The sequence below is a fragment of the Nycticebus coucang genome, chromosome 7 (assembly GCF_027406575.1).
Source record: "Nycticebus coucang isolate mNycCou1 chromosome 7, mNycCou1.pri, whole genome shotgun sequence".
NCBI classification, from domain to species: Eukaryota; Metazoa; Chordata; class Mammalia; order Primates; family Lorisidae; genus Nycticebus; species Nycticebus coucang.
The window spans coordinates 25,916,692-25,940,938 of NC_069786.1; the positions used below are offsets into that span (position 1 = coordinate 25,916,692).

At 41.3% G+C, this 24,247-nt stretch overlaps 1 pseudogene; it reads left to right on the top strand.

Moving 5' to 3' along the window:
• The first annotated feature begins 274 nt into the window (after positions 1-274).
• Positions 275-743, top strand: LOC128589643 (ubiquitin-40S ribosomal protein S27a-like; annotated as a pseudogene).
• The last annotated feature ends 23,504 nt before the right edge of the window (positions 744-24,247 follow it).

Consider the following 24,247-nt stretch of genomic DNA (forward strand, 5'->3'; position numbering starts at 1 on the left):
ATCCTATGCACTCAATTTTGATATGAGGACAATTAATGACAATTATGGTTATGGGGGGGAAACAGAAAGAGGGACGGAAGGAGGGGGTGGGGCCTTGGTGTGTGTCACACTTTATGGGGGCAAGACATGATTTCAAGAGGGACTTTACCTAACAATTGCAATCAGTGTAACCTGGCTTATTGTACCCTCAATGAATGCCCAACAATAAAAAAAAAGAAAGAAAAGAAAATAAAATCCTTTATGATCCACCATCTGCAGTGGAACTACCACCGATATGCAGATTTTAATAAGAACCCTCACAGGGAAGACCATCACTCTTGAGGTTGAATCCTCAGGTAGAATGGAAATGTGAATGCCAAGATCAGGGATAAGGAAGGAATTCCTCCTGGTCAGTAAAGACTCAATCTTGCTGGCAGGCAACTGGAGGATGGATGTGTTTTGTTGGCCTATAATATTCAAGAGGAGTCCTCTCTTTATCTTGTGTTGAGACTTGGTGGGGATGCTAAGAAAAGGAAGAAGAGGTCTTACACCACTCCCAAGAAGAATAAGCATAAGAGAAAGGTTAAGTTGGCTGTCCTGAAATACTATAAGGTGGATGAGAATGGCAACATTAATCACCTTCATCAAGAGTATATGTCCTTCAGATGAATGTGGTGCCAGAGTTTTTTATGGCCAACCACATTGATAGATATTGTGACAAAAGTTGTCTAACTTACTGCTTCAATAAACTGGAAGATAAGTAATTGTATATAAGTTAATAAAAGACATAAAAAATATTTTTTTAGTTGAAAAAAGAAAAAATATGGTGTCCTTTATGCCCTTTATCTGGGTGACATGTTGTTCACCTGTAGTCCCAGCTACTTTCAAGGCAGAGGCAGAAGGATCACTTGAAGCTAGGGGTTGGAGGTTGAGTGAGCTATGATGATGCCACAGCACCCTGTCAAAAAGAGAGTGGGGGAGAAGGAGGGAGGGAGAGAGAGAAGGCGAGAAAGAGAGAGAAGGGAGGGAGGGAGGGAAGGGAGGGGAGAGGAGGGAAGGGGAGGGAAGGGAAGGGAAGGGAAGACAAGGGAAGGGAAGAGAAGGGGAGGGAAGGAAAGGGAAGGGAAGGGAAGGGGAGGGAAGGAAAGGGAAGGGAAGGGAAAAGAAGAGAAGAGAAGAGAGAAGGTTGTCCATTTGGGGCCTGAAAGGGGTAGGGGATAGATGGGACCAGATGGGAGAAAGACGTTTATTACCACTTTTATTCTTGGGCATTTTGAACTACCTGGATAGGTTACTACCTAAAACATAAATGTACTTCTTTTCAAATGTCAAGTGTGGATATGGAGGCATCAATAAGCCCAGACCTTGAGAACAGCATGGGTGGAGGCAGAGGAACACAGTGGGACCTGGCAATACAGGGCTACCATGTTCACCAGAGAACCCATGATTCCCATGTGTCAGAGCCATGTGAGATGCTTGCTCTAGAACTCAGCATTGAATCACTTGGAGGTATCTGAGGGAAAGGTGAGTGCCTGGCAGGGAATTTAGCAAACTCACAAGAAACTGAATAGATAGATGACAATGGCTAGACCATGTACAAAAGTAAAGTAGATACTGGCTGACAACCTGCAGCAACTGGTCCCAAAAAACAACCTAGTGTCTAGCCAGCTTACTGTCTGTATGTCAGATTGCTCTCTCTAGCTACTAGTTTAGGAAACCAAACAATGAACCCTGTAAGAAGCAGCCTAAAATGGCCAGGCCTTAATTAATAACTGACAGCTTCCCCAAATGTTGTCCCCACTTCCAAATAAAGACCAACCAGAGAAAGTCAGACATGCACCCCTAACCAATCACATAGGATGTTTTGCTCCTAGTTGGCCAACCCAGCTTCCCCTGTGCCAAGAACCTTCACTCTACAGCTTCTCTGCTCTTCTTCCTACCTTGAGTCTCTGCCAAAATGCAAGTGACAGTAGCTGTCTCTCTTGCAAGAGCAGCTCTGAATAAAAAGTCTTTGCCTGTGCATATTTGGTTGGTTTTCATTTATTTCCATACTCCTTAAGGACGTCCCTTTTGCTCAGGATGTGAAACATTACAATTAAAGAACATGACATTCTTATAATTAATATATAACTAATTATTCACATTTACTGGCATTAACATTCACAAATAATTTCATCAAATTCAAAGTAAGCAGAAGAGATGGCATTGAAGGTGCTGTATGTTTATGCATAAGTATAATTGGACATGTGAAAGAGATCTTTTTGTTATAATTCTGCATACATTTCTTACCCCATGAGTCTCTCTGCCTTGGGGCTTCCAGGCAGTGGGTCTTGAAGCTTCAGGAGGGGGTTGGCTCCCAACAGAACAAAGTCAAAATAGATTATTGTCTGATAAAACATTTGAAAGCCCAACATTATTCAGAAAGAAAGGAATATTTACATTTGTTTTAGCATATGAGGAATGAACACTGGAAGACTCAGATGATAGAATTTCCTCAGAGATTGTTGGGAAGAGGAAGGAAAGAAATGAGGATGTTGAGTCCAAATTCAGGGTCATCATTTTCTTGTACTTCTGTGGAAGAGGCTTGCAGCTTAGAAATACCCAGACAGATCTGGAGGAGGCAGAGCACAAGATATCACAGCTAGTGACAGCTCCCACGGGTATAGAAGAAGAAACATGCAAGTCCTCAAAAGAAGACCACTGTTATGGACTGAATTAGTTATCCCTCAAATATATACATTGAAGCCCCAACTCCTGACAGACTGTATTTCCAAGTTCTGTACTTCAATACCTTTGAAGAGGTAATGAAGGTTTATTATAAGGCCATAAGGATGGGGCCCTAATCCAATATTATTGGCATCCCTATAAGGAAAGGAAGAGATGCCAGAGTGTGCACATGGAGATTGGCCATGTGAGGACACAGCAAGAATGCAGGCATCCTTAAGCCAAGGCGAGAGGCTTCCCTGGAGACCAGCTCTGCTGGCATTTGAGATTGGCCTTCCAGCTTCCAGAACTCAGAGAAGATGAATTTCTGTTATTGAGGCCACCTAAACTGTGCTATTTTATTATGGTAGCGCAAGCTGGCTAACACACCCCCAATGTCACCACAGACCATTGCTGGGTATGATGTCCCATGCAGGATCCAGAGGTTGCCACCTGTACCAGTGAGGGGGACTTGGATGTGCTGCCATCTCTGATGGTCCAACAGAAGTCTGGAGTCCCTCAGGATAGGGGAAATCTTAAAACTGTATTCAAAAAGTGGGAGCCAATGTCTGTTGCAGTGAATATCAGCACATCAAACCATCTGGACAACTCACTGGTCCCTACACCAGATTCACACATACCAGTTCTGCCTCACCGTGCCAGTAGCCAGAGAGTCCCTGGAGGATGTCTGTGGATGTGAGAGCACCCAGTCTTCCCTCTACCACTCTAAGCACCTAAATTGCATCTCTCCCTCTGTATACCCAGGGGCCATGTTGTCCAAAAGAAGGGAAGGAGGCATGGAGAGGTATCTTTTATTCCAAAGAAACGAAACTACCTAGAGAAAGTTCACCTGATTGGCTCAGGCTAAGATGACAAGTTGAACAGTATTAAGTCCCTTCTGGGGTTCCTTGCCTCTCATAGAAATGGGTCTTATGAAGAAAAGTGATATAGTAACAGGCAAGATGAGGAAAACACATTTTTCTGCACATCAGAGTGTGAGAAAAAAAATCTGTTACTCCGCCAGCTCTCTTCATGAGCACACACATCTGTATGTGTGTGTACATACAGCTATTTTGTATAAGACCGTCCTGTGCCTTACAACCAGGCTATCCATTCCAGGGAAGCATTAAATGCTGCCTAAATTTTCGAAGACTTTTCTCCCTGATTTAGAATTCCCTGAAAGTCTCTGGTAGCAATCTTCCATCTACATTCAAAGCATTTACCACCACCGTGCGCTGATTGGGAACAAGCACTAGGATGCCACTCCCCCTCCAACCTGGATAAGCTTCTTGCCTCATTTGTCCCCTTCCTGCCCCTCCACAGTGGAAAACCTCACTTCCCTGGGCCACGCTGCCCATGCATTAAGGACAAAAGGACGAAATCATTTATCTTCTGGTTCACCTTTCCCACAAACTTCTACCTATTTTCAGGTACAGAAAATGTGAAGACCCGTGAACCTCACTGCAGGTCACAGAGAACAGAGCAGAGAGAACAGACCGGATGGACAGCTTAGATCATCATGCTGCCATTTGGGTTTTGTTTTACTTTTTCAAAGCAGTTGCATGTCATTCACAGCCTAGAAGCAATCAAAACAAAACAAAAAATCCCATAAATATCCTTTTACAATAGGTTTCTGTTGACATTAAGCAATCAACAAGAATGTATGGGTCCCTGTGCCTCAAGGAAAAGGGGGACAATCTCAAGGTGCCAGGCCACCATCTTGTTGGGATCTGCCTCAGCTCAGACTTCAGGAGGATGCTGGTGTCCACGCCAAGGAGGTTGGCTCCTGGAAGCACAGCAAGAAAATCCTAACATAGGAACTGGTGGAAGAGCCAAAGCTAGGATGCCTCAGTAGAGAAATGGGGCAACAGAGCAAGGAAATACCAGGTTTCTAGAAAGCAAGTGGAAATGCAGGTGCAGAGGAGATGGATGAGGGTGCAGAACAGGTCACGGGGAGTTCAGGATGGATTCACAAGCCCTGGATTGTGGTCTTTCTGCTTTGTTTTTGTCTGGGTTGTTTCTTCTCCCTGTGCTGGGACAGGACCTTCCAGTGCCCGATGGCACCACTGCCTCACAGTCTAGGGAGGACACAGAATGTTGACCAGCAGGACAAAAGTTAGTTTGCAGGGCTGCACATGCAAAGCACTGGGTCAGGGGCATAGATGATGACTTACAAGTCACTGGAAGAAGGCAGGAACATTGCACCAGGAGGTCCAGGAAGGCTTTGTAATAGCCACACTTGAGCAGGGCTGGAAAGTTGGAGTCAGTGGCCTCACTGCGATGTTCTTCTCATGACCTAGAAAGGACGGGTTCTCAGTGAAGCCCAGAACACGTTGGTCCTCTGATATCTCCCCTACAGAATGGCCCAAACCTGCTCAGTACAGTAAGGTAGACACTAGCCACATGTGATTGAAATAAAAATGGAAATTTATTTAAATTAAATTTAAAACCTAGTTTCACATGTGGCTAGTTGCTACCTATTAGCACACACAGTGGGCATTTCCATAAGCCCATTAGAACAGAAGGTTCTATTGGACAGAGGGGGTCCAAACAAAATATTTGTCATAGCAATTCAATATCTATCAACCTACAGTCATAATATATTAAAACATTAAGTTGGGAAGATACGAAAATAATTTTAATTTTAACAAATCTTCAAGTAAATATTTTCAGCTACTAAATCATAACCTAAAGGAGCAGCCCAAGAAAGGAACACAGTCCAGAACTCCTGTGTTTGCAAATTCAGAATGTACCTAATATTCATAAAGAGTTCCACTGGTTTTCCTTGATTCTTTCCTCCTAATGTGTATGACAAATATGGAAAAAAATCATGTTTACTGGAATCACAAAAATAGCATTCCACTCACCAGGGAAATTTTGAAGATTATGCTTTTTTGTTTCTGCCCACACAGTTACTTTGTGTAGAGAACACAGCTGTTCATTTATAAATGATTCCTGATGTTTGGGTGACCGCTGGGGTGGTCTTCAGACATCATCCCCATTAGCAATTCTAAATGTTTTGATAGATACCTGAGTGGGTTCACGCTTGAATCAGGCAGGGCCATCCTATGGCTCCAAATACAGACCCATAATGTACCTGTCATATTTTACACTCATAAATCAACCAGAAAGGTTTAAAAACTTCCACCTTGGATTTGGCAAACTATGTAATGGAGAATGATAAATGACCACACGGCTGCTGAGAAAGCCACCTGCAGCTCATCGGCAGGATCAGAAACCCAGCCCTTCAAACAGCAGCCCTGTTGATCTCAGATGAAAGGAGAAAAGGCAAAGGAAAAAATCCAGACAGATCTTTCACTCCCTTGTCAGCTGACTTCCTTCAGAAAAAAACCAACAACAATAACTTACTCAGTGACATGGTAGCAATATATTATGTCCTCAGTCACTTTACAGGACTCCCCTCCAGTCCTTCAATCACTGGATCTCTTGTTAGTATGTGTGCTTTCTATGGATGAAATGATTTATCTCTTGAATATGATTCTCTCCCCATGTCATAAATGTGCAGAATAATGATTGATTCTGAACTCTGGTGTCTGGGTTGGCTGGCTAATTTCTTTTTATTGCAGCTCCCAGTAAGAGGCGGGGGGGATGGTGAAAGACTGGAGATGCTCCCTTGGGATTCCCCACAGGGTGGCTGTTATTGTTACTGGATGCCACTTGTCAATTGCTTGCCATGTGCCTGGCACTGTGCTAAGCACCTTTCCCATACATTCTCAGTCGATCATCATAACAACCCTCTGGGGAGGTGTCACTATTGTCCACAGGTGGAGGAGGAGGAAACTGAGGTACAGAGAGCTGAAGTCATAGAGAGGCAGAGCCAAAACTCAACCAGGTGTGCCATACACCAAGCCTAGCCTCTTGCCCAGCAAACTTCACTAATCTCAGCAAAGCTAGGAGCTGTTATCTTCCCAGAGAAGAGAAGAGAGATGAGAATAAAAGGAAACCAAGCTTGACACTCCCGGGGAGGTGTCTGAGAGGGTGTCCTTCATGTTACAGTAGTGGTGATGCCCACCAGAGCTTTGAGAGTTTTCCTATTGTTATTTAATTGATCAAGGAGTTCGCCTTTTGGCCACCTGCTTCTCCTTCTCTACGGCATAGAGAAATCAAAGGGATTTCATATTGTTTTGAGGAAAATAGGATGAGAGAGGAGAAAAAATGCTACATTCTTGTCTGTAGTCTCAGGAGGAAGGGTGGGCCCTGTGCCAGGGGCCTGCAGGAGAAAAGAGGAGAAAGAAGGAGCAGACCCCTCAGAAAGGCCTCAGAGGCAAGAGAAGCTGCGGGACTCACAATTTCCAGTGATACTTCTCTGGGCAGAGTGGATTTACATCATGCCAACAGGTCAGATCAACTTTGGTTGGTGGGTCGATTTCTCCAATGAACTTATTGATGCCTGCAAGAAGGCTTTCCATTTAGTGTAAGACTTTACTTCCTATTAAAATAAAAATATGGCCGGTGTGATAATAAGACTTTAGGCAAGAGATAATAAAAGGGCTATTTGGTATGTCAGCATGTAGAAAAGATCTACAATAAAACAAACTTGGGTACAAATTTTGGCTGTGCCCCTTAACCAATCTGTAGTTTGGGGGATGTTACTTAGTCTTTTGGAGCGTCCATGTTCTCATCTGTGATTGGGGATGTTGCCCACACATTGTCATTTTATTTTGAGAGTTAATGATCTACATATTGAAAAGCCCTGGTCCACAGTAGGTGCACTTATTGTTTTGGCAGAGGAAGAAACATGTATTAAAATTGGAAACCACTGCATGCCATGTGCATTTACAAAAGTTTTTCTTCCTTAATCTTCATAGCAACCCATTTTTCTATAGAGGTTGAATAATTTGCCTAAAATCATACAGCTAATCAGCAGTGGTATCAAAATTCAAACCCACAGATTTGCTTCCAGTTCAGTGCTCCTTCCACTTTAGCATAGAATCTCTCAAGAAGGAAAAATGTAAGAAGGGAGGTGGTTCTCGCTGGTGATCTTATCAAACCATGCCATGTTTGTGGCCATCTTGCCTGCATGGAGAATGAACTGTACAATAGAAACTGCAGACTGGGTGACCTGAGTTTCTCTACAGCTCACAGAACCTCTGACTCCATGCCAGGTGGGCAGTATTCACTACATCATTACAGAATAACAAGCAGACCCATGAAGCAAACATCAGAACTAACTGGGCCTGGTTTGCTACAGAGTTAAGTTTTATGGCTGAGCAAATTGTGAGTTGAATTAAACCAAAGATGTGTCACACATCTGACTTCATGGTTCTTGGGCATTGATGTGTTCTTAGAGATCCTTCCCCAGGCGTGCTGGATCATGAACCAAAGAGTGGAAATGCCAGTGCACATTACAATGAACTTCCCTACCAACACAAGCAGGGAGGGAGCACAGGGAGGGAGATAGGAATTAATATTCATTGGATGCCAACCATGTGCTGGGCACCACATTAGGCTCTTCATGTCTTTTATCTTTATGCACCATCTCTAGTCATTTTTAGGATACTTTTTTTACACAGTAAGTTGGAACACTGGTATTTGTAACTTAGCCCTTGCTCTTGTCAAATGAATCCATTTTTGTCAAATATGAAAGGGGGCTCAAAGTGACTTTTATATGGGATTTTGACAGGTTTGACCACCTGGCAAGGCAGGGCAGCCAGTGGCTTTTCTGAAAGCTCTCTGGTAAATTTTCTAATAGATAATTCATGCTGAAGAGGTTGAGGGAGAACAGACACATGTTTGTTGAATAGCTAAGATCCATGCGCACTTCTTTCTTATTAGAAGAACCCAGGAGGTGGAGCAAGATTGCCGAGTAACAGCTTCCCTGCAACTGGGCACGATGAGTCTGGGGAGATAAGACTCCAGGCATCTCTGGCTGGTGGGATCTGCCTATAATCATCCCTTTGAGGATACAGGGAGTCAGAAAGGGACTTCTGGACCCCAAGGGGACAAAAACAGTGGAAAACTGGCAAGTGGTTGCGTGTGTTCAATCGACCTAATCCCGCCGGCAGCTGTAAGTACAAGCAGCACTGAGACTGCAAACTGGAAAGACCTTACCTGTGAACTGTTTCAGTGTTTTTGGACTTAGTACTCAGTTGAACTGCCTTAGGGAGAGCTTGAGCAGGACTGCAGAGAACTTTGGGCATGGTCTAGGGCCCCAGACTGAGCCGCTGAGCCAGATGGAGCTAACAGTATTTGGCTGTGGGCCACAGGGAGCCATTATGAGAGAACTGCCCCAGCAAGCTCTGCCCTCAAGATCGCAGAGCAAGGATCGGGCAGGAGCTAGTAACCTAGTGACTGAGCAGCCTAAAGGCAGGGACTGAGCTGCCATACAGCCTTAACCCTCAGGGGCAGAGTGAGACCTGTTTTGGCACACTGGAGCCTCAGGCTGTTGCCCTGGGTAGAGGGCCGTGGCATCACAGGTCATAGCAACCTCAAACTCCTGGACTTGGTGCTGCCTGGACCTCCACAAGAGCTGCACGGTGACCCCCGACCCGCGACCCGTGCCCGCCAGGCCTCTGCATGTCTTGACCAGGAATTGTGGGAGCCGTGCAACCCTGTTTCTTCCCTCCTGTACCCTCCCTGCCCCCACACTGGCCCGCTCGTCTGCCCAGGGACTCTGGTAGCCACGTGCCCTCTGGAGCTCTCTCTGAATCTGCACAGAGCCCTTCTCCTGGCCAGAGACTGCTGGAGCCTTGGGCTCTCTGTGCCAAAGTCAATGCATGCCAGGCACTCACAGAACCATGTGCACTACCTCCTGCCCTGTTGCTGGATCCAGGTGTGTCACACTGCAGAGCTGCTTCCACAACCAGAACTCCCCAGCTTGGGAAGCACCAGAGGAACTACACAGGATCACTCCCTACAAAGATCCAGCAACAATAGAGTGATCCCGCTGGGGTCTAATATTGGAGAGACACCTCCCCAACTCTGAGGATAGCCAGAGGCAATGGTGAAAAACAATCACGAGGTGAAATCAACAGAAAAACTCTGGCAATATGAATAATAAGAGTAGATCAACTCCCCCAAGGTTCAATGGGGCAGACACAGCACAAAATCCCATGCACAAACAAATAGCTGAGATGTCAGAAATTGAATTCAGAATCTGGATAGCAAATAAGATCGAATTAGAATTCCAAGCAGTAACCCAAAAGATATCTCAAGAATTCAACGAATTCAAAGAACAAATGACCAAAGATTTTGACACAGTGAGATAAGAAGTTGCAGCCCTCAAAGATCTGAGAAACGCAGTAGAATCCCTCAAAACAGAATGGAACAAGCAGAAGAAAGGATTTCTGACATTGAAGACAAAGCTTTCAAATGCTCCCAAACTTTCAAAGAGGAAGAGAAATGGAGGGCAAAAACAGATCACTCTCTCAGAGAGCTCTGGGATAATTTGAAGAAAACCAATATGCGTCTTATAGGGATCCCCGAAAGCAACAAAGTGGCTTCACAAGGTACAGAGTCTCTTCTTCATGAGCTTATGAAGGAGAACTTTCCAGACATGCCAAGAGATTCTGAAATTCAGATAGCAGACAGTTTCAGAACTCCAGCACGACTCAACCCAAATAAGACATCCCCCAGACACATCATAATCAATTTCACTAAAGTTAATATGAAGGAGAAAATTCTGAAAGCAGCCAGATGAAAGAAAACCATCACCTACAAGGGCAAGAATATTAGAACAACAGCAGATCTCTCTGCTGAAACCTTTCAAGCTAGAAGAGGATGGTCATTGACTTTTAATCTCCTAAAACAAAATAACTTTCAACTCAGGATCCTGTACCCGGCTAAACTGAGTTTCATTTATGACAGAGAAATTAAATACTTCAATGACATTCACACATTGAAGAAATTTGCCATAATTAAACGAGCTCTCCAGGATATTCTCAGACCTATCCTCCATAAAGACCAGTGTAATTCTCCACCACAAAAGTAAACCCACCCAGAAAATTTTGATCAAATTCCAACTTCCACAGTTGCAAAAGGATTAAAAACTTCCACCGGACTCTGGAAAGGCTTATCAATATTCTCAATTAATGTGAATGGCTTAAATTGTCCTCTAAAGAGGCACAGGTTGGCTGACAGGATACAAAAACTCAAGCCAGATATCTGCTGCATACAAGAATCGCATCTTACAATAAAAGACAAATATAGACTCAAGGTGAAGGGATGGTCATCTATACTCCAGACAAATGGAAAGCAGAAAAAAGCAGGCATTGCAATCCTATTTGCAGACGCAATAGGCTTTAAACCAACTGAAATAAGGAAGGATAAGGATGGACACTTCGTATTTGTTAAAGGTAATACTCAATATGATGAGATTTCGATTATTAATATTTATGCACCCAACCAGAACGCCCCTCAATTTATGACAGAAACTCTAACAGACATGAGCAACTAGATTTCCTCCAGTTCCATAGTAGTTGGAGATTTTAACACCCACTTAGCAGTGCTGGCTAGATCCTCCAAAAAGAAGCAAAGCAAAGAAATTTTAGATATAAACTTAACCATTCAACATATGGACTTAACAGACATGTATAGAACATTTCATCCCAACAAAACTGAATACACATTCTTCTCATCAGCCCATGGAACATACTCCAAAATCTACCACATTCTAGGCCACAAATCTAACCTCAGCAAATTTAAAAAAAATAGAATTTTTTCCTTGCATCTTCTCAGACCATCATGGAATAAAAGTTGAACTCAATAACAACAGGAACCTGCATACCTATACAAAAACATGGAAGCTAAACAACCTTATGTTGAAGGATAAATGGGTTATCGATGAGATTAAGAAGGAAATCACCAAATTTTTGGAACAAAACAACAATCAAGACACAAATTACCAGAACCTCAGGGATACTGCAAAGGCAGTCCTAAGAGTGAAATTTATAGCACTGCAAGCCTTCCTCAAGAAAACGGAAAGAGAGGACGTTAATAACTTAATGGGACATCTCAAACAACTGGAGAAGGAAGAACACTCCAACCCCAAACACAGCAGAAGAAAAGAAATAACCAAAATCAGAGCAGAATTAAATGAAATTGAAAACAAAGAACTATACAACAGATAAATAAATCTAAAAGTTGTTTTTTTTAAAAGATCAATAAAATAGATAAACTTTGGCCAACCTAACCAGGAAAAAATGAGTAAAATCTTTAATTTTATCAATCAGAAATGGTAACAATGAAATAACAACAGACCCCTCAGAAATTCAAAAAATGCTTAACAAATACTACAAGAAACTTTTCTCTCAGAAATATGAAAATCTGAAAGAAATCAGCCAATATCTGGAAGTACACCACCTACCAAGACTTAGGCAAAATGAAGTGGAAATGTTGAACAGGCCTATATCAAGTTCTGAAATAGCATCAACTATACAAAATCTCCCTAAAAAGAAAAGCCCAGGACCAGATGGCTTTACGTCAGAATTCTACCAAACTTTTAAAGAAGAACTAGTACCTATATTACTAAACATCTTCCAAAATATAGAAAAGAAGGAAAATTACCCAACACATTCTACGAAGCAAACATCACATTGATCCCCAAACCAGGGAAAGACCCAACAAGAAAAGAAAAAGACAGACCAATATCACTAAATCAATATTGATGCTAAAACACTCAATAAGATCCTAACAAACAGAATCCAACAACACATCAAAAAAATTATACACCATGACCAAGTGGGATTTATTCCAGGGTCTCATGGCTGGTTCAATATATGTAAATCTATAAATGTAATTTAGCACATAAACAAACTAAAAAATAAAGAGCATACGATTCTCTCAATTGATGCAGAAAAAGCTTTTGATAATATCCAGCATCCCTTCATGATCAGAACACTGAAGAAAATTGGTATAGAGGCCATAGACAGCAAACCCACAGCCAATATTCGTATTGAATGGAGTTAAATTGAAATCATTTCCACTTAGATTAGGAACCAGGCAAGGTTGTCTATTGTCTCCATTACTCTTTAACATTGTAATGGAAGTTTCAGCCAGTGCAATTAGGGAAGAAAAGGTGATCAAGGGTATCCACATAGGGTCAGAAGAAATCAAACTTTCACTCTTTGCAGATGACATGATCATTTATCTGGAAAACACTAGGGATTCTACTACAAAACTTTTAGAAGTGATCAAGGAATACCGCAATCTCTCAGGCTACAAAATCAACACCCATACATCTGTAGCCTTTATATATACCAACAATAACCAAGCCGAAAAAACAGTCAAGGACTCTATTCCTTTCACAGTAGTGCCAAAGAAGATGAAATATTTGGGAGTATACCTAACAAAGGATGTGAAAGATCTCTACAAAGAGAACTATGAAACTTTAAGAAAAGAAATAGCTGAAGATGTTAACAAATGGGAAAACCTACCATGCTCATGGCTGGGAAGAATCAACATTGTTAAAATGTCTATACTACCCATAGCAATATATAATTTTAATGCAATTCCTATTAAAGCTGCATTGTCATATTTTAAAGATTTTGAAAAAATAATAATTCGTTTTATATGGAATCAGAAAAAACCTCGAATAGCCAAAATATTACTCAGCAATAAAAACACAGCAGTAGGAATCATGCTACCAGACCTGAGACTGTACTATAAATCGATAGTGATCAAAACAGCATGATATTGGCACAAAAACAGGATGTCTGGAACAGAATAGAGAACAAAGAGATGAATCCAGCTACTTACTGTTATTTAATCTTTGACAAGCCAATTAAAACCATTCAGTGGGGAAAAGATTCCCTATTTAACAAATGGTGCTGGGTAAACTGGCTGACAACCTGTAGAAGGTTGAAACTGGACCCACACCTTTAACTAAGATAGACTCTCACTGGATAAAAGATTTAAACTTTAACTAAGATAGACTCTCACTGGATAAAAGATTTAAACTTAAGACATGAAACTATAAAAATACTTGAAGAAAGTGCAGGGAAAGGAGGCGGAGCAAGATGACGGCCAAGTAACAGCTTCCTTGCATCTGGACACCGTGAGTCTGGGGAGATAGGACTCCAGGCATCTCTGGCTGGTGGGATCTGCCTATCATCACCCCTGTGAGGATACAGGGAGTCAGCGAGAGACTTCTGGACCCCAAGCGGAGGACTAAAACAGTGGAAAACCGGCAAGTGGTCGCGTGTGTTCAATCCGCCTAAACCCGCCCACAACTGTAAGTTCAGTAGCAGCGAGACTGCAAACCAGAAAGGCCTTACCTGTGAACTGTTTTGGTGTCTTTGGACTTGGCACTCAGTTGAACTGCCTTGGGGCGAGCCTGAGCGGGAGTGCAGAGAACTTTGGCCGTTGTCTAGGGCCCCAGTCTGAGCCGCTGAGCAAGACGGAGCTAATAGTGTTTGGCTGTGGGTCACATGGAGCCATTGTGAGTGATCTGCCCTGGCAAGCTCTGCCCTCAGGGTCGCAGAGCTAGAATTGGGTGGGAGCTGGTAACCCAGGGAACAAGTAGCCTAAGGGTGGGGTCTGAGCCACCTTGCAGCCCTAACACTCAGGGGCAGAGTGAGACCGGTTTTGGCACACTGGGTAAGTGGATAGCCACTTCAGCAGTGATTCCAGAGACAAGCACTTTCCTGGGAAAGCTTCTGCTCAGCAAGTTTACAAGTTCAAAGTGCCTTTTAAGTGGGCTGAAGAGAGATTTCGGGTGTGTAAATGCTGGGGTTTGAGAAATCAGCAGCCTCCAGTTGTATCAGAATTGTGATTAACATCTCATACCCCAGAAGACCACGTGTTGCTCAGACAATATTCAATAACATACACATACTGCTTTGTTTCTGGTTGTGCTTTCTTTTTTTTTTGTTTTTTTGGTTTGGTTGTTTTTTTTGTTTATTTTGATGTCGTTGATCTTGTTTTGTTTTTTAATTTCAAGCTTTTCCATACAGATCCTTTTTCGTTCTCAATTTTTCTAGTTTAATTATAATTTCCCATTGCTGCCTTTTTCAATAACTAGAACTTCATTTTTGCTAGTGTTTCTACCACTATTATTTGGTTTTTCACCCAATTTTATCCCATAACGTTTTCTGTTTGCTTGTTTTGGTTTGATTTATAGCATTTTTCTCTTTCCTCTCTACTTGGTGGAGGTGGGGTACTGTGTCTGATCAAGTTAGCAAAGAGCAGCTGACCTCAAGGAAACCACACAACGGGGCACCCCCAGAAGGTGGGGTTTTTAAAGGTTGTGTCAAAGTACCCTACTGTACACCTATATTGCTCTGTTACCCTCTTTTTATGCCTCTCTTATTTTTGTCAATATTCCTTTTACCAAACCCCTCTCCTTTCTCTATTTTTCTTTTTTTTCCTTATCACTCGGTCCTCCTATCTTTCATCCCTTTTTTGCTCTTCATCCTTCTCACACTTCTGGTGCTGTAACCCTTAGTCCACAGGCACGAGAACTTAAAGAGCAAGAGGAAGTGAAAGGAAAATTAGAGCAAGGAAACAGATAAAAGAAATCACTCATGAGGAAGAATCAGCAGAAAACTCCAGGCAACATGAAGAACCAGTCCAGAACAACCCCGTCAAGGGACTATGAGGTAGCTACTGCAGAGGATTCCACCTATAAAGAAATGTTAGGAATGACAGAAAGGGAATTTAGAATACACATGTTGAAAACAATGAAATAAATGATGGAAACAATGAAGGAAACTGCTAATAAAGTGGAAAATAACCAAAAGGAAATCCAAAAACAGAATCAAATAAGATGAACGATATGAAGAATATAAAAAGGATATAGCAGAGTTGAAGAAACTGAAACAGTCAATTAGGGAACTTAAAGATGCAATGGAAAGTATCAGCAACAGGTTAGACCATGCAGAAGAAAGAATTTCTAGGTAGAAGACAGAGTTCTTGAGATAACTCAGATAGTAAAAGAGGCAAAAAAGAAGAGAGAGAAAGCATAACGTTCACTATCACAATTATGGGACTTTATGAAGCGTTCCAACATAGGAGTTATACGAGGAATTCCAGAGGGGGAAGAAGAATGCCCCAGAGGAATGGAAGCCATACCAGAGATTATTATAAAAGAAAATTTCCCAAATATCACCAAAGATTCTGACACACTGCTTTCAGAGGGATATCAAACCCCAGGTCACCTCAACTCTAACTGAGCTTCTCCAAGACACATTGTGATGAACATGTCCAAAGTCAAGACAAAAGAAAAGATTCTGCAAGCTGTCAGGAGTAAGCACCAGTTGACCTACAGGGGAAAATCCATCAGAGTGACTGCAGACTTTTCTAATGAAACTTTCCAAGCAAGAAGACAATGGTCATCTACCTTTAATCTACTTAAACAGAACAATTTCCATCCCAGAATTCTGTACCCTGCTAAGCTAAGCTTCAAAATTGATGGAGAAATCAAATCATTTACGGATATACAAACATAGAGGAAATTCACCACAACAAGACCAGCTCTATAGGAAATACTTCAACCTGTTCTGCACACTGACCACCCCAATGGATCAGCAGCAAAGTAAGAACTCAGAAATTAAAGGACAGAACCTAACCTCCACACTGATGCAAAAGATAAAACTAAGCAATGAACTCTCACCAAATAAGACGAATAGAATACTACCACACTTACCAATTATCTCAATAAATGTTAATGGCTTGAATTCCCCACTGAAGAGACATAGATTGGCTGCCTGGATTAAAAAACACAAGCCATCCATTTGCTGTCTGCAAGAAACACACCTGGCTTTAAAAGACAAATTAAGGCTCCGAGTCAAGGGTTGGAAGACAATTTTTCAGGCAAATGGAATTCAGAAGAAAAGAGGAGTTGCAATCTTATTTTCAGATACATGTGGATTTAAAGCAACTAAAGTCAAAAAAGACAAAGATGGTCACTTTATATTGGTCAAGGGAAAAATACAACAAGAAGATGTTTCAATTCTAAATATTTATGCACCCAATTTAAATGCTCCCAGATTCTTGAAACAGACCTTACTCAGTCTGAGCAATATGATATCTGATAATACCATCATAACAGGGGACTTTAACACTCCTCTTACAGAGGTGGACAGATCCTCTAAACAGAAATTAAAGAAAGATATAAGAGATTTAATGAGACCCTAGAACAACTGTGCTTGAAAGACGCATATAGAACACTCCATCCCAAAGATAACCCCATGGAACATCACCCCATGGAACATTCTCCAAAATTGATCATATCCTGAGAAACAAAACAAATATCAACAGAATCAAAAGAATTGAAATTTTACCTTGTATCTTCTCAGACCATAAGGCACTAAAGGTGGAACTCAACTCTAACAAAAATGCTCGACCCCACCCAAAGGCATGGAAACTAAACAATCTTCTGTTGAATAACAGATGGGTGCAGGAAGAAATAAAACAGGAAATCATTAACTTCCTTGAGCATAACAACAATGAAGACACAAGCTACCAAATCCCAAGAATGGAAGAAAAAATACCCAATGTACACAGCCCTACTATGAAACTAATTTGGGACTCTCACATGAAAGCTATAACCCAGCTACAACTTAACAATAGGGGGAAGTGGGAAAGGGGGGTGGGTGGGTAGAGGGAGGGGAATCGGTGGGATCACACCTGTGGTGCATATTATAGGGGTATTTGCGAAACTTGGTAAATGTAGAATGTAAATGTTTTGGCACAGTAACTGAGATAACGCCGGAAAGGCTATGTTAACCACTGTGATAAAAATGTGTCAAATGGTTTATGAAGTGAGTGTATGATGCCCCATAATCATATCATTGTATACAGTTATGATTTAATAAAAAAAATTAAAAAAAAAAAAAAAAACCTGTGGGATACTGCAAAAAAGGTTTTGAGAGGAAAATTCATCGCTTTAGATGCCTACATTCGAAAAACAGAAAGAGAGCACATCAACAATCTCACAAGAGATCTTATGGAATTGGAAAAAGAAGAATAATCTAAGCCTAAACTCAGTAGAAGAAAAGAAATATCCAAAATCAAATCAGAGATCAATGAAATTGAAAACAAAAGAATCATTCAGAAAATTAATGAAACAAGAAGTTGGTTTTTTTAAAAAATAAATAAAATAGATAAACCATTGGCCAGACTAAAGAGGAATAGAAAAGTAAAATCTCTAGTAACCTCAATCAGAAATGATAAATGGGAAATAACAACTGATCCCACAGAGATACAAGAGATCATCTCTGAATATGACCAGAAACTCTATGCCCAGAAATTTGACAATGTGAAGGAAATGCATAAATATTTGGAATCACACCCTCTCCCTAGACTCAGCCAGGAAGAAGTAGAGCTCTTGAACAGACCAATTTCAAGCACTGAGATCAAAGAAACAATAAAAAATCTTCCAACTAAAAAATGCCCTGGTCCAGATGGCTTCACTCCAGAATTCTATCAAACCTTCAAGGAAGAGCTGATTCCTGTACTGCAGAAATTATTCCAAAAAATTGAGGAAGAAGGAATCTTTCCCAACACATTCTATGAAGCAAATATCACCCTGATACCAAAACCAGGAAAAGACCCAAACAAAAAGGAGAATTTCAGACCAATCTCACTCATGAATATAGATGGAAAAATTCTCAACAAAATCCTAGCCAATAGATTACAGCTTATCATCAAAAAGTCATTCATCATGATCATTTGGTTCATCCCAGGGATGCAAGGCTGGTTTAACATACACAAGTCCATAAACGTTATCCACCATATTAACAGAGGCAAAAATAAGGATCACATGATCCTCTCAATAGATGCAGAAAAAGCATTTGATAAAATCCAGCATCCTTTTCTAATTAGAATACTGAAGAGTATAGGCATAGGTGGCACATTTCTAAAACTGATTGAAGCTATCTATGACAAACCCACAGCCAATATTTTACTGAATGGAGTAAAACTCAAAGCTTTTCCTCTTAGAACTGGAACCAGACAAGGTTGTCCTCTGTCACCTTTACTATTCAACATAGTGCTGGAAGTTCTAGCCAATACAATTAGGCAAGACAAGGAAATAAAGGGAATCCAAATGGGAGCAGAGGAGGTCAAACTTTCCCTCTTTGCTGATGACATGATCTTATACTTAGAGAACCCCAAAGACTCAACCACAAGACTCCTAGATCATCAAAAAATACAAGCTAATTAAGGACACAACTCCCTTCACCATAGTCTCAAAGAAAATGAAATACCTAGGAATATACCTAACGAAGGAGGTGAAGGATCTCTATAAAGAAAATTAAGAAATCCTCAGAAAGGAAATAGCAGAGGATATTAAGAAATGGAAGAACATACCATGTTCATGGATGGGAAGAATCAACATTGTTAAAATGTCTACACTTCCCAAAGCAATCTACCTATTCAATGCCATTCCTATCAAAATACCAACATCGTACTTTCAAGATTTGGAGAAAATGATTCTGCGTTTTGTACGGAACCGGAAAAAACCCCGTATAGCTAAGGCAGCTCTTATAAATATAAATAAAGCTGGAGGCATCAGCATATCAGATTTTAGTCTGTACTACAAAGCCATAGTGGTCAAGAAAGCATGGTACTGGCACAAAAACAGAGACATAGACACTTGGAATCGAATAGAAAACCAAGAAATGAAACTAACATCTTACAACCACCTAATCTTCGATAAACCAAACAAGAACATACCTTGGGGGAAAGACTCCCTATTCAATAAATGGTGTTGGGAGAACTGGATGTCTACATGTAAAAGACTGAAACTGGACCCACACCTTTCCCCACTCACAAAAATTGATTCAAGATGGATAAAGGACTTAAATTTAAGGCATGAAACAATAAAAATCCTCCAAGAAAGCATAGGAAAAACACTGGAAGATATTGGCCTGGGGAAAGACTCCATGAAGAAGACTGCCATGGCAATTGCAACAACAACAAAAATAAACAAATGGGACTTCATTAAACTGAAAAGCTTCTGTACAGCTAAGGAGACAATAACCAAAGCAAAGAGACAACCTACACAATGGGAAAGGATATTTGCATATTTTCAATCAGACAAAAGCTTGATAACTAGGATCTATAGAGAACTCAAATTAATCCACATGAAAAAAGCCAACAATCCCATATATCAATGGGCAAGAGACATGAATAGAACTTTCTCTAAAGATGACAGACGAATAGCTAACAAACACATGAAAAAATGTTCATCATCTCTATATATTAGAGAAATGCAAATCAAAACAACCCTGAGATACCATCTAACACCAGTGAGAATGGCCCACATCACAAAATCTCAAAACTGCAGATGCTGGCGTGGATGTGGAGCGAAGGGAACACTTTTACACTGCTGGTGGGACTGCAAACTAGTACAACCTTTCTGGAAGGAAGTATGGAGAAACCTCAAAGCACTCAAGCTAGACCTCCCATTTGATCCTGCAATCCCATTACTGGGCATCTACCCAGAAGGAAAAAAATCCTTTTCTCATAAGGACACTTGTACTAGACTGTTTATTGCAGCTCAATTTACAATCGCCAAAATGTGGAAACAGCCTAAATGCCCACCAACCCAGGAATGGATTAACAAGCTGTGGTATATGTATACCGTGGAATACTATCCAGCCATTAAAAAAAATGGAGACTTTACATCCTTCGTATTAACCTGGATGGACATGGAAGACATTATTCTTAATAAAGCATCACAAGAATGGAGAAGCATGAATCCTATGTACTCAACTTTGATATGAGGACAATTAATGACAATTAAGGTTATGGGCAGAAAGCAGAAAGAGGGACGGAGGGAGGGGTATGGGGCCTTGGTGTGTGTCACACTTTATGGGGGCAAGACATGATTGCAAGAGGGACTTTACCTAACAGTTGCAATCAGTGTAACCTGGCTTATTGTACCCTCAATGAATCCCCAACAATAAAAAAAAAACAACAACATATATTCAGAAAAAAAAAAAACAAAAGAGAGTGCAGGGAAAACTATTGAAGGAATCGGCCTGGGTGAATATTTTATGAGGAGGACTCCCCAGGCAATTGAAGCAGTATCAAAAATACACTACTGGGACCTGATCAAACTAAAAAGCTTCTGCACAGCCAAGAACATAGTGAGTAAAGCAAGCAGACAGCCCTCAGAATGGGAGAAAATACTTGCAGGTTATACCTCTGATAAAGGTCTAATAACCAGAATCCACAGAAAACTCAAATGTATTAGCAAGAAAAGAACAAGTGATCCCATCTCAGGGTGGGCAAGGGACTTGAAGAGAAACTTCTCTAAAGAAGACAGATGCACAATCTACCAACACATGAAAAAAAGCTCATCATCCTTAATCATCAGAGAAATGCAAATCAAAACTACTCTGAGATATCACTTAACCCCAGTCAGAGTAGCCCACATGACAAAATCCCAAAACCAGAGATGTTGGCGTGGATGTGGAGAAAAGGGCACACTTCTACACTTCTGGTAGGAATGCAAACTTATACGTTTCTTCTGGAAGGATGTTTGGAGAATACTTAGAGACCTAAAAATAGACCTGCCATTCTATCCTATAATTCCTTTACTAGGTTTATACCCAGAAGACCGAAAATCACACCATAACAAAGACATCTGTATCAGAATGTTTATTGCAGCCCAATTCATAACTGCTAAGTCATGGAAGAAGCCCAAGTGCCCATCGACCCACGAATGGACTAGCAAATTGGGGTACATGTATACCATGGAATATTATGCAGCCTTAAAGAAAGATGGAGACTTTACCTCTTTCATGTTTACATGGATGGAGCTGGAACATATTCTTCTTAGCAAAGTATCTCAGGAATGGAAGAAAAAGTATCCAATATACTCAGATCTACTATGAAGCAAATTATAGCTTTCACATGAAGGCTATAACCCAACAATAGCACAAGACTATGAGGAAAGGGCCAAGGAAGGGGAAGGGAGGGGAGAGGTTAGTGTGGAGGGAGGGTAATGGGTGGGGCCACACCTACGGTGCATCTTAGAATGGGTACAGGCAAAACTTACTAAAGGCAAAATACAAATGTCTACATACAATAACTAAGAAAATGCCATGAAGGCTATGTTGAAATGTTTGATGAGAATATTTCAGATTGTATATGAAACCAGCACTTTGTACACTTTGATCGCACTAATGTACACAGGTATGATTTAACAATAAAAAAAAGAACCCATATATTGACAGGGGTGTCAATATGCCTACCTGAACGTTTGTTTCCCTAGCCTTCCCTCAAGGTAGGAGGGATCACATTACTGAATTTTGGCCAATAAGACATAAACAGACACCTTCACAGAGATTCTAAAAACAATCCACTTTCCAAATAAAAGGGAGACATGGAAGTTGTGCAACCTTCTCCACTTTCATGCTACCTCAAATATAGATATAATGTCTGCAGTGGAAGCAGCCACCTTATAACCATGAGGCACCAGTATAAAGACCAAGGAAGATCATGAGGGTGACAGAAAAGTTGGCCTGACATTGTTGCTCTCCTCATCCACACCAAAATCCTCCTATAGACTCCTTATTTCTGGCAAAATAAAATCCTTTTTGGCTTAAACTTCTGTTGCTGGGTTTTTCTATCACTTAAGGCCAAATATATTCATAACATATATGCCCGGCAGTAAGGCCTTCCTTGGAAAAGAAAGAAGGTTCTCATGTAACATGGATCTGTTACCTGTATCTGTCTCCTTTTCCATACTGGACTATTGTATTAAAGAAAGCAGAGGATCTATACACAAAATAAAAATTAGCAAGGCTACTTCCCTGCAAAAACTATGTAACAATACAAATTGAAAGGGAAAGAGATGGTATGAGTTAAGGCTCTTTAGTTTCAAAATGATAGAGAATGAACACAGACAGGCTTCAGAGCCAACTGACCACATAATTGTCGATCAAGAGGTGGTCAGACTAGAGGCACACTGGATCCAGGCACCCGGCAACATCATGGGGACTGGGTCTGTCCACTCCACTCTGGGTTGACATCTCTCTTGGAAAGCCTCTCTCTTTGTTGCACCCAGCTAGTTCTGGTCTTAACTTTCTCAGAAATCCATATCCAGCAGATAAGGGAACACTTCTTTCCGGGTCATGCTATAAAAAATTGAGCTTCATTTGCCTGGCTTTGGTCATGCGCCCCTCCTTGGAACTTGGGTGGGAGCAGGGAGAATCATGCCTACCTAAAGTATGTGGACTGATTATGGGTATTGGTGGTTTCCCAAGGAAAGTATGTTCCCAAAAGTTAAAAGGGATGTGTGCTAGGCAAATTACACCATCCACTGCTGAGATGCTCTTCTCAGCCCTATTACTTACTGCACAGAGAAATCCCACAATTCAGTTGTGGTGGTAACAGTGCTTGCTCCCTGAATATGGCAACACAATAAAATTTAAGAAAGAAATAGTAGTGGCCACAGAAATAGGCTATCTGTGGGAGCACATGTAAGACGTTACCAGAGTCTCATTTCTTAAACATCAGGAGATAGAACCTAGAGCCTACGCTGTCTGGGTTGTCTACTGATCTGACTCTGTTAGGAAGAGAGCTAGAAACCCAGCTCTTCTGGGGAAGAAGGACAGGGAGGAGACCCTCAGCCCCCATCTCAGCACCACCCACCTTAGTTCTATCCCAAGTGATTGCTTACACCTGGGGGGAGGGGACCCTGTCAATCTACCAATCAGAACTTAGCATGCCAACTGCAAAAGGGATATAGAAGACCCTTAAGCCCACCAGATGAGCCTCATAGGTACAAGAGTCTTGAAGGGATCTAGAACAGCCTTCAGACTATCTTGTTATTAGTTTAAATCCACATTGTGGTCCATGTCCCTCAGAGAGGCTCATAGGTGGTCCAAATGCACAGTAAGAACCTGTGGTTCCAAGGTGACCTCTGAACTATGAAGGGAGTCTGATCCAGACATTATAAAACAGAACCACCTGCCACAACCCATGCCTCTTTGCTCTTTGCCCTTTTCTCTGACAATGAAGACCCATTCCCTATCTATGGTTCCCTGTCTACCTAACTCTATAAACCTTCTTACTCTGTAAACATATTTTGCTCTTCTTCAATAAACTTTTTTTTCTCACTTGCCTTACTTTGGGGTGTCTGTTCGTTCTTCAGCCAAGAGCATCCCAAGAACTGAGGACACAGTCTTGAAACCCTGATATTTTGGAAGACAGGCAACTGCCTTGAAACCCGACAACTCCATTTGTCCTCACAGGCCTATAAGAACAATGAATAAGACCATCATCCAACAAATACGGGATGTAGTCACCATGTAGTCAGTGGGCTAATGGACTGTGAAGGAATCAAAGACTAGAAGACACATCAACCCCCCAAGTTTTTACAAATATTTTTATTGAAACATAGCTAATAACACAAAGCCAAATATACAGAGAACTGGCCCTAGTTATGCAGAAAGAAAATACAAATGAAGGCTGAGAGTGTTGAGGAAGAATCCATGAGGAAAGAATGAATGTTGAGAACGTGAAAAGAGGTATTTCCTTGTTAGGAAAAGAACACCCTTCCACAAATCAAAACTTTTCTCTTGCAATTTCTCCTTTCCCAATATTTCCAAACTAGAAGTGCAAAGACCATGTTTACCATTCCAAAATTTAC